This window comes from Neltuma alba, unplaced genomic scaffold (assembly GCF_004799145.2).
Source record: "Neltuma alba isolate B1F8T4 unplaced genomic scaffold, ASM479914v2 tig00011656_pilon, whole genome shotgun sequence".
Lineage (NCBI taxonomy): Eukaryota > Viridiplantae > Streptophyta > Magnoliopsida > Fabales > Fabaceae > Neltuma > Neltuma alba.
In genome coordinates, this window is record NW_021636302.1 from 871,638 (window position 1) to 881,316 (window position 9,679).

A 9,679-nucleotide genomic window follows, 5' to 3' on the forward strand; every position below is an offset into this window, starting at 1 on the left:
AATTTATTATAAGTGGGGATATTTTTGTCTTTAAAATTTTCAATCCCAAGTTTTAAAATGCAATACCAGGGGGGAGGTGGGTTTGCCCAATCCTACCTATGTGGTAATGTGCAATCCTTGGGCTTCTTTAATACCACCTACCAAACATGCTTATTTGACTAATTCCCTATCCCAATCCCTGTCCTACGCCTCTAGTGCTGCGTACCAAACGTGGCCTGAAGGTTTAAGGCACTTGATGGCTGCCAACTCACCCCATTTTTCTGCCATTTGTTTGTCCAAAATTAGAGGGAGAGGCAGCTTAATTTTTATATAAATACCCCCTTAGAAAATACAAATAAATGTTGGAAAAATTGGAAAAAATAAGGGGAGACTCTGTCACTGTAGCTCCAGCCCTGCTTCTTCAAAATTCTTGAGTGTTTTATGCAAGGAATTATCCAACTTACACCAAGGAAACATTAAGGTATGTCTAAGCATCATTATCCTTAAGTTTTACATTGATTGGATTAGGATTTTGACTTGGACAATTATGTAAAAATGCTGTAAATTTCAATCTAGCCATGTGATGCTTAAGAAAGGATAGAAATCTTAATAATCAAGTGGAATAAGGAAGATTAAGTGGTGTATGGATTGATTTTTGAATGAAATCAAAGTTAGGGTTTAAGGGAAGGAATTTCAACCAGCTATTGTTCACGTAGGAGCTGATTGTTTTGGCTTGATTTGATGATTCCAATGGCTTTAAAACATATTTTTGTGTAGGGATATATTGTTGGAAAGTGTTTAAAATCATTGGAATCAAAAATAGAATTTTTAGAGATATATAACCCCCTATTCGGCCAGTTACTATTCATGGGGGAGGAGTTTGAATTTCAAAAAATCTGATTGCACCATTGGATTCCTCATGAAAAATTGTTTAGAAATGAGTCATGAGGTTATTGATTCTAAAAGAGGAATCATTTTGTTAAAAATCAAAGAAAAAAGGGGAAATTGTTAAGTAGAAGTTAAAGTGTTGTAATTAAGTTGTTTAGTGATTAATGTGGCCCATGTTTATGCTTGGTTTAATAGGCCTTGTGAGAAGGAACCAAGAGGAAGCTTTGTTCTTGGAGTAACCAATTGGACAAGTATTAAAAAGGTAGCTTTGAATTACAATTTGATTGTTAATCTTGCTTGTGTAATGTGATTTGTTGTTTGTTTGGATAGAGAAACTTGTGTTGTGGTATGGGTTGAATTAGGTCATCATAGAAGTGTTGATGTTCCTCTTTTAGCATGGCATTAAGCATGATTCTATGTGGCTGATTACGCCTTGAGGTGTGATAACATGTCACATGATAACTTGCTTGATTTGCATGATAATTGTAATTCAAATGCTACTGAGATTTCTTAGAAACCTCATTCCCCCTATGTCACATTATGTCTCTAATAGGGAATAGCTCAACTATGGAGCAAGGAAAGGAGTTCATCTTGGGATAAAGGAGTTTTATGAACATTGTATTATGGTGAATTGTTATGCAATGTGTAATGAACCTTATGTTATGGTTGTATCTAGATATGAATGATGTTATGACATGTATTATACTTTACCCTCACATCCTAATATTGGAACTATGCATGGTACATTAAGGAAAGAATGTAGAAAAAGAAAAAGGGGAAATAAATTAAAGAAAGAGGCAAGTAGGGGATAGAAATTTCCTAAATAGTACCAAATTTGTGGCACATAAAATAATGAGCACTTGTTGAAATTTCAGCATGAAATTTTACAGGCTTATATATCTCATTTTTATCTTTAAATCAAGTGGTAAACCATCAAATTTGGAGTTTTGTGCTAAGAGTTATGCCCTTCCAAAGTTCGGTAAAAATATTGGAAATGGGAAAATTGACTAGATGAACAGTGCATTTTGTTGAATTCTCTGGTGCCTTTCTAGATAGAATTGAGTCCAATGATATTTTTTCTCTATAGAAATCTTATCAAGTTTCATGTGAAAATTAGAACCACCTCGTTTTGATTTTTTTAGAATTAATTATGAATTTTCAAAATTAACTCATTTTCAGATGAATAGTGTACGGACAGAATTAAAAGTAAAATTTTAAAGTTAAAATTTTCATCCGGAAACATTGTGAATCACTTTATAATTGTTCCAATTGACATATAATAAGTTATAAAGAGAGGTGTGACAAAATAATAGCTTTCAACAAATACATAAATGATTGCAACTTATTGCCTATAATTATAAATGGAGCTCCTTTTACCTAGACTAACAACAGAGAAAAAGAATATTTAGTTTTAGAGAAGTTGAATAAAGCTTTTATCAACCTTGCATGGTCACCTCTTTTTCCTTCTACCCACGCAGACACTACAGGTATAGCTGCCTCTGATCATGCCCCTTTGATAGTGAACACCTTCGGCTTCATTAAACAAACTAAATTGAAAAGGTTTAAAACTTTTTGGTATAAATTTCAAGAATGTACAAGAATTACAGAGGACAACTGGAATCAAATCATAGATGGTTCTCGCACATTTCAGATCCAATATAAGCTTGATACAATACTAGGTGCTCTCTTCATTTGGAATAAAAATCACATTAGAAACCTATATTAGAGGATAAAATCAGTAGAGCATCTCCTTTCCTCTTCATCTGCTTCAAAAAATATAGAAGCTCCTATCAATCTTAATGCTGAAAAAGCCATTAAGGAAGCTTGACATAATTTAGAATTTTTTTGTGATTGTGACAATAGCTTATGGGCCCAACGTGCTAAACTAAAATGGAAGGTAGAAGGAGAAAGGTAGACAAAATTCTTTCATATAATAGTAAATAGAAGGAAGGTTAAAAATTCTATAAAAAGCCTTCAAATGAGTGATGGTTCATGGACTAGTAGTAATGAAGAGCTTCTTGGCATGGCTTTTAGGCATTTTCAAATGTCTATTACTCCTCTGGCACTTTAGACCCCTAATTTGTCCTAAATGCTTTAAATGAAATCTTTGTTCCGACCTTATCAAATGAAGAAGCTGAATGGCTATTACAACCTATCTCCTTAGAAGAGGTTGAGGAAGCTATGTTTTCACTACCAAAAGATAGTGCCCTTAGACCTGATGGTTTTCATGCCCATTTTTTCCAAAAATTCTAGTACTTAATAAGTGATGATCTTCATGAAATGTTCAACAGTTTTGGATCCTCTGAATTCTTACTTTGGTCTTTTAACAAAACTCACTTCATTCTTATACAGAAGTCTGATAACTTGCAAACTTTCAAAGACCTAAGGCCTATAAGTCTATGCAATGTCATATATAAAATCCATTCTAAGATTTTATGCCTCATGTTTAAAAAGGTACTCTGAAAATTGATAGCTCCCAACCAAGATGCTTTTTCAAAGGAAAGACTCATCTTGGACAATATTGTTCTAGCCACAAAACTGATGAACCAGATCCACATATCAAGGAAAGGTAGGAAAAAATTGGCTACTTTCAAAATTAATATGCCAAGCCCTTTGCTAGTGTTTCTTGGAGCTTCATTTTACCCGTACTGACTTGTATGAACTTTTGTTCGCCGATTAGATTAACCGCAAGCGGACGGGTTGCAAGTAATATAAAAAGTATCGTTCCCTCAGAGACTAAGGCTAGATGAGTTGAAAATCATGATCGTGTTCTTGATTAGGTTAAGTGAGACAAATGTTGTAGAAGAGTTTGTGAAATGAAATTAGGAAAGCAATGATTTAAGGCAGTATAAAATCAACTTGACTTTGAAACAATTAAGAGACTAGGGTTATTCTTCACAAAAATACTTCATGAAACTGGATTAATCACTTCTCAAGTAGTGCTTTACAATAAGTTCAGTTAGCCAGGATTTGCAGAATTGATTAAGCTTTCTCAAGTCAAAACCAAATGTTTACAATCACAATTAAAACGCAGCAATCTCTTGCATTTGTTTGAAAAGGTTGCACTTTGAAAACCAAAACCCATTTAGTCTATGCTAGGTTAACAGATACATCTCTGTTCTATCAACAAACTGTCTATTTACTCAGTTAAATTTCCGGACTAGCATGTTTTTACCAAAGTTCACAGATTAACTTAACTTTCTCAAGTTAAACTAATCAAACAATCAATCCAAATGATGGCCATACATAAGAAAGCATTAAGCTCAAGGTAAAAACAATTGAACATTATCATTAAAACTCAAGAGATAGTAAAACCAAGTCCTAATCCATACAATAGATCAAAATAACCCTAGAAAAACGGATTTGGCTATACATATCGAGTAAAAAACTACAACTATAAGAGTAGCTAGTAGCCATAGCAGAAACAAGAAGGCAAGAAAAAGGAAACCCGGAAAAATTGAGTTACAAGCTTCAAATCTCTTCTAGCTTCGAGCCCAAAGATTCCAAGCCTCCAAAGCTCTAAACCCTAGCAGAGCAAGCCTCCAAAATCACCCCAAAGTCGAAGTGTGCCTAGAAAAACCGAGTATCCCCCTTTATATGCCCTAATTTTTAAGTTATATCATAAAACGCACAGCTGTGAGGGGTTAGGCGTCGCAGTGGATTACACAGAATGGCTTTGCTTTGAGGCTTCAGTGCCACGGCGCATGTGATCATCGACCACGATGGATTACACCGAACAGGGATTCCTCCGAGACAGCTTGGGCACCATGGCAGATTTGGTCAGGCGCCACACAGAAATACACTCCTTCCTCTCTATTAGAGCCGCTGTGGCATTTGTTCCCATAAGCCACGGTGGATTACCTCTTTTCAGCTCTCCACTTCTAGTCCCTATTCCTTACTCACCTTAGGTTTTTTTCCTGCAAAATTGATTTTCAAACCAAATAAAAGAGTGCTAAAACAAGTTAAATAAGTAGAAATTTTGAGAGGTTATCAACTTTCCACAAAAATTGATTTCTCTTATCTTGTAATGCATTACAACATTACAATATTAAATTTTCTTTAATGGACATGTTACTCAACCCATTTTTTCTAATATAGGCCTTAGACAAGGAGACCCAGATCTCCTTACCTTTACATTCTCGCTACTAATATTCTTTCTTGCCTTATTAATTATATGGAATCCCAAGGACAATGGCATAGAATCAAAATTTGAGCTCAAGCTATCTCTTATTTGCTTTATGCTAATGACTTAATTTTGTTTTTTAAAATCTTAGAGGAAGCAACTAATAATGTCAAGCAAGTTCTAGATACTTATTGCTTATGGTCTAGTCAAAGAATTAATCTCCTGAAATCATCTATTATCTTCAATCCAAGTACTCCACATAGTCTTAAGTTGAAATATTCTTAATTTTTTGGAGTACATTTATTTTTGGAGAGATTGGGAAAATATCTTGGAACTTGGATAGATCCTGGGAGAAATAAATCTCAAATATATCTCCAGGTGATTGAATCAATTGAGAAATGCATTTTAGCATAGAAGGCAAAACTACTCTCTCAGGCATCACGACTTACCCTTGTTAAATTGGTACTTGTTGCTATCATGTCCTACACTAAATTGCCCAAAAGCATATGCACTAGAATTGATGCTGGATGCATAGATTTTTTCTAGGAAACTATAGGTGATAGAAACAGAATGCATTTGCTAAACAAGAATGCCCCCTTTTTTGCCAATCTCTGAAGGTGAACTTGGTCGTCGTCACATCTTATCATATGAGCGTCGCTGTCTTGGCCAAACAAATTTGGAGATTAATTTCATCTTCTGACTCCTTATTGTTAGGACACACAGTTAAATTGAAATATTTGGATACCTCAAAGGCAACTAAAATGCAAATCATGGATTTGTTGCAAGGGCCAATCTATTCAACATTAAAAAAAAAAAAGACCCCTTGGAAAAATCATCACTTTAGCATTTCATGTTTCCGTGCTAACCTTGTCTAGATTTGCAGGTCGCATTACAAGTATTTTGCATTAACAAGAGACACTTACCTACAAAAGCAGCTGTTGCGAACTCGTCCAATGCTATTCATAAGGATATTGTTAATTTACTTTCCTTTTTTAGTTTTTCCTTTGTGCAAGTAGCTTCTTCTCTAGATCCTATGTTAATTTCACTTCTTGTATCTAGTTTTACTCTTTTATGTTTTTTTATAATTAATGAGTTTTAATTTTTTTATAAAAAATATAATAAAACATATATTTGAGTATAATATAATATAATTTTATATCCAAGTATTTTAGGAGGGAGTGTTATATATGGGATGTTGAAGGGTTGAGAAGCTTTCCTGTTTTTATTTCATTTTTAAAAAAAATATAAAAAAATCTTAATAAAAAATTTTAATTATTATTTTTTCCATTTTATTCATCTATCTAAATACATGGTAAAGTTTGTGATTACTTCTATCCTGACCACTATGAGAGAAAGAAAAAATTTATCACAAAAAATTTAAGAAAATGTATATAACTTTTTTGCTAGGAAAAATGTATTTAATTCATATATTGTTATCATTATTAATTATTAATTACATCCATCTTTTTATGATAGAAACCAAACAGTATCTCCTAGCCGATTGCTAGAGACTAATTCTCCTAAGACATAGAGATCACTAAAGTGGATTTTGTCTCTCCTAACAAAGCCTTTTTTTATGCACATAGCCTAGTTCAAATTCAGAACATCATGTTTAGGGATTCAGCTATCTACCAATTGTGTCGGGTTTGGTTGGTATGTTTTTATCTTCTTTTATTTTTGTCGAATCAACTATTGGTATTTGTGGGTTTGATTCCTTTCATTTCTTTGTTCGTTGTTGCTTGTGAAGTCAGAGTTGGCCCAAACAATTGAATTGATCCTATATCTATTTTTGGGGAGTTCTCGTTTTTTTACAAATAATGTCTTAAGTTTTTGAAAGGAAAATTTCAATAAACCCAATAATTAACATCCAACAGCCTCACAAAATTACTAAAATTCAAAATTTCACTGCACCCTTTGGACCAAAATGAAATTAAATTTTAAGTGTGGAAAGACAATAATACCCCTCCTTTATTTTTCCCCCAAAAATCAAAGTTTCGGTGACTAGAGGTTTGCTTGCAAATAAGATAGCCAGGGGGTTTTGTAAATCACCAAAATTTTCTTATTCATTCACACTTAAATACTTGTACTTTGGGGTTATGAATTCCTTTTTGTTTTTTTTAATAGATTGTTGATTTTGGGTTGTAAATAAACGAATTTCCCTAAAATACTTGCATTTCAGGGTTGTAAATTCCCTTGTGTTTCTTGTCAATTGTTAAATTTGAGTTGTAAATCTTTGAATTTTACTTGTTCTTTTTACTTGGATGCCTGTATTTATTTTGTTACATGTATTTTCCTTTGTATTATATAATTAAGTGGATTAGATATCTTGGTGGTCACTATTTTTTCAGCACACCAAGGGCGATGGGTTCAAACTTTCTCTTGGCTGCCTTAATTGCAAAATAAATTTCCGGTGTGGCCATTGGAGCTTTGACATCTGTTAATTCTTCTTAAAAAAAAGGACAGTTATTATTGTCTTTTTCTCTTAAAATTTATTTCATTTTGATTCAAGAGAGTGCAATGAAATTTTGAAATTTTGTGGGAACTATTGGATATTAATTGTCAATTATGTGATTTATTGAAATTACACCTTTTTTAAAAGTCATTTAATTTTTGTCTTTAAAAGCATTTTCGAAGCGATCATATGTAGACGAGAATAGTCAACAATTTGCAAGGGAGCTCCCCTCTAATAGCTTGACATTGATCCATATTTCTCTCATTGATTTTTTTCCCCGCTATCTTCGCTTCTAAATATAACAAATAAATAGAAAACATCACCATTAATTACACATAGTAATAAAGATTCATTAAGGGTCATTATAATGTACAAGATTAGAAAGTGTATTATAGGAAACCAATATACATTTATAACAAATAACTAACTTTACTAATTTACTTAATATTTGTAAATTAATTATCTAGCTCACATATTAATATTCAAATTTAGTATTATTCCCCGAGGCAGCTAACCGTATTAATAGCTGATTTGAGGTGGTTGCTACTTCGTTGTTGAAAAAATGGTTTTCTAGCTGTTGATGGGTGAACCCACTAGGGTTGTTATCGGTTTCGAGTTCTCGCTATTCTCTGAGGAAGTTGAGTGAGAAGAAGAAGGATTTCTCGTTACTCATGTCAGCATTCTCACTTCTGATATCTCCAGGTGTTGTCACCAAAAACCTTCCCCAATTGACATATTCTTATTTTTCTCTCATTTTCCTTGTAGAATGAAGAAAAATAACAAGAAGGGAGAGAATTATACATGGTCAAGTTGGGGTCGTAACTCTGATCACACACACAAAATACTTAGGCTACTAGAGCCTCAGTAAGAGTGACACATTAGATGCACCAGAAAAATAAAAAATAAGAAGACATAACTAGAAAGCTCAACAGCTGGGGTGAAGAGGAAGGAGAAAGGCACCTCTTTTTATACAGTCAAGTTGACCACAAATTTATGAACTTATTTATTATAGGATAATATTTCGATTCACAATCGATAATTAGTTTCTGATTAATTTTTCTTCAATCTTCAATCAAGTCCTCAATCCTTGATTGATTTCCTAGTCAATCATTCCCTCTTAAGAGTGATTGATTTTCTTGATCAAAGACATTTACCTCTCTTGAATCAAAATGGGCGGACTTGAACCCATTGTCCAATATTACCTATATCCAAAACCAAGTCATAATATATTTCTTTCAAGGGAAAATATCATTTAGCTATCTTGAAAGCAACTTAATAAATTTTCATACCTTAAAAGAGTGAAATTTGATTGAAGTACCAAGGTTTACTACTATAAAATATGATATATTTTTTCTATTCTAGAAGGCTTTTTTTTTTTGTTTATCTAGGGACAGACGTTGATAGAAAAGACATAAATAGTAGTTGTACATTCATTTATTTTCAAGTAGACAAATATAGGTATTCATATTTCTCTATTCTAGCAAAATAGATGAATATGGAGGTTCCTTATTCATCTGTTTTATCTAAAACAGACATACATCTTTAGAACAATTGAATTAAAATATGCATTTTGAAAAAATAGTGAAAATTTGTATTGCCAATTTTTATTCAACTAGCAATTATGTGTATGAAGCAGAACTAAAGTAGACTACAAACAATAACAACAATTTAGTAAAACTAAATCATGTTAAGGGGAAAAAAACTAAACATCCTAAGTTAGTCATATAACACAAGAAAGTTTTAAATCCAAAAAATCTAATAACATCCTAACTTAGTTAAAATAAAAAGAACTAAACATCATAACAAAAAATCAACCTCTTGTATCATTGAGAATAAAACTCTCAGAAAAATAAAACAAAACATTTGTAGAATTGAATATTGATGAGACATTGCTTACAATATTAGTTAGGAGGATTGCAATATTCAACTTAAGCTTTCCAATATAAATTGAAGCATACTTCTCCCAATACTAAGTATCAACAATATAATAAAGATAAAACTATAAAAACAACTTCTTTTTTTTCAAACATGATTATATCCAATCACATTTCAAAGAAGTCATATATATGTTCAAATAACATCACATAGCATTCTAAAATTGAACATAAATATTAAAAATTGAGAGTGCTTAATTAACCACCCTATTCCAAAAACCAAATTCCTCTCTTAGACATTTTCACAAGCACTTTATATACAATAACATTTAAACAAGTTTATCAAGCTTTTCAATCTGAAAA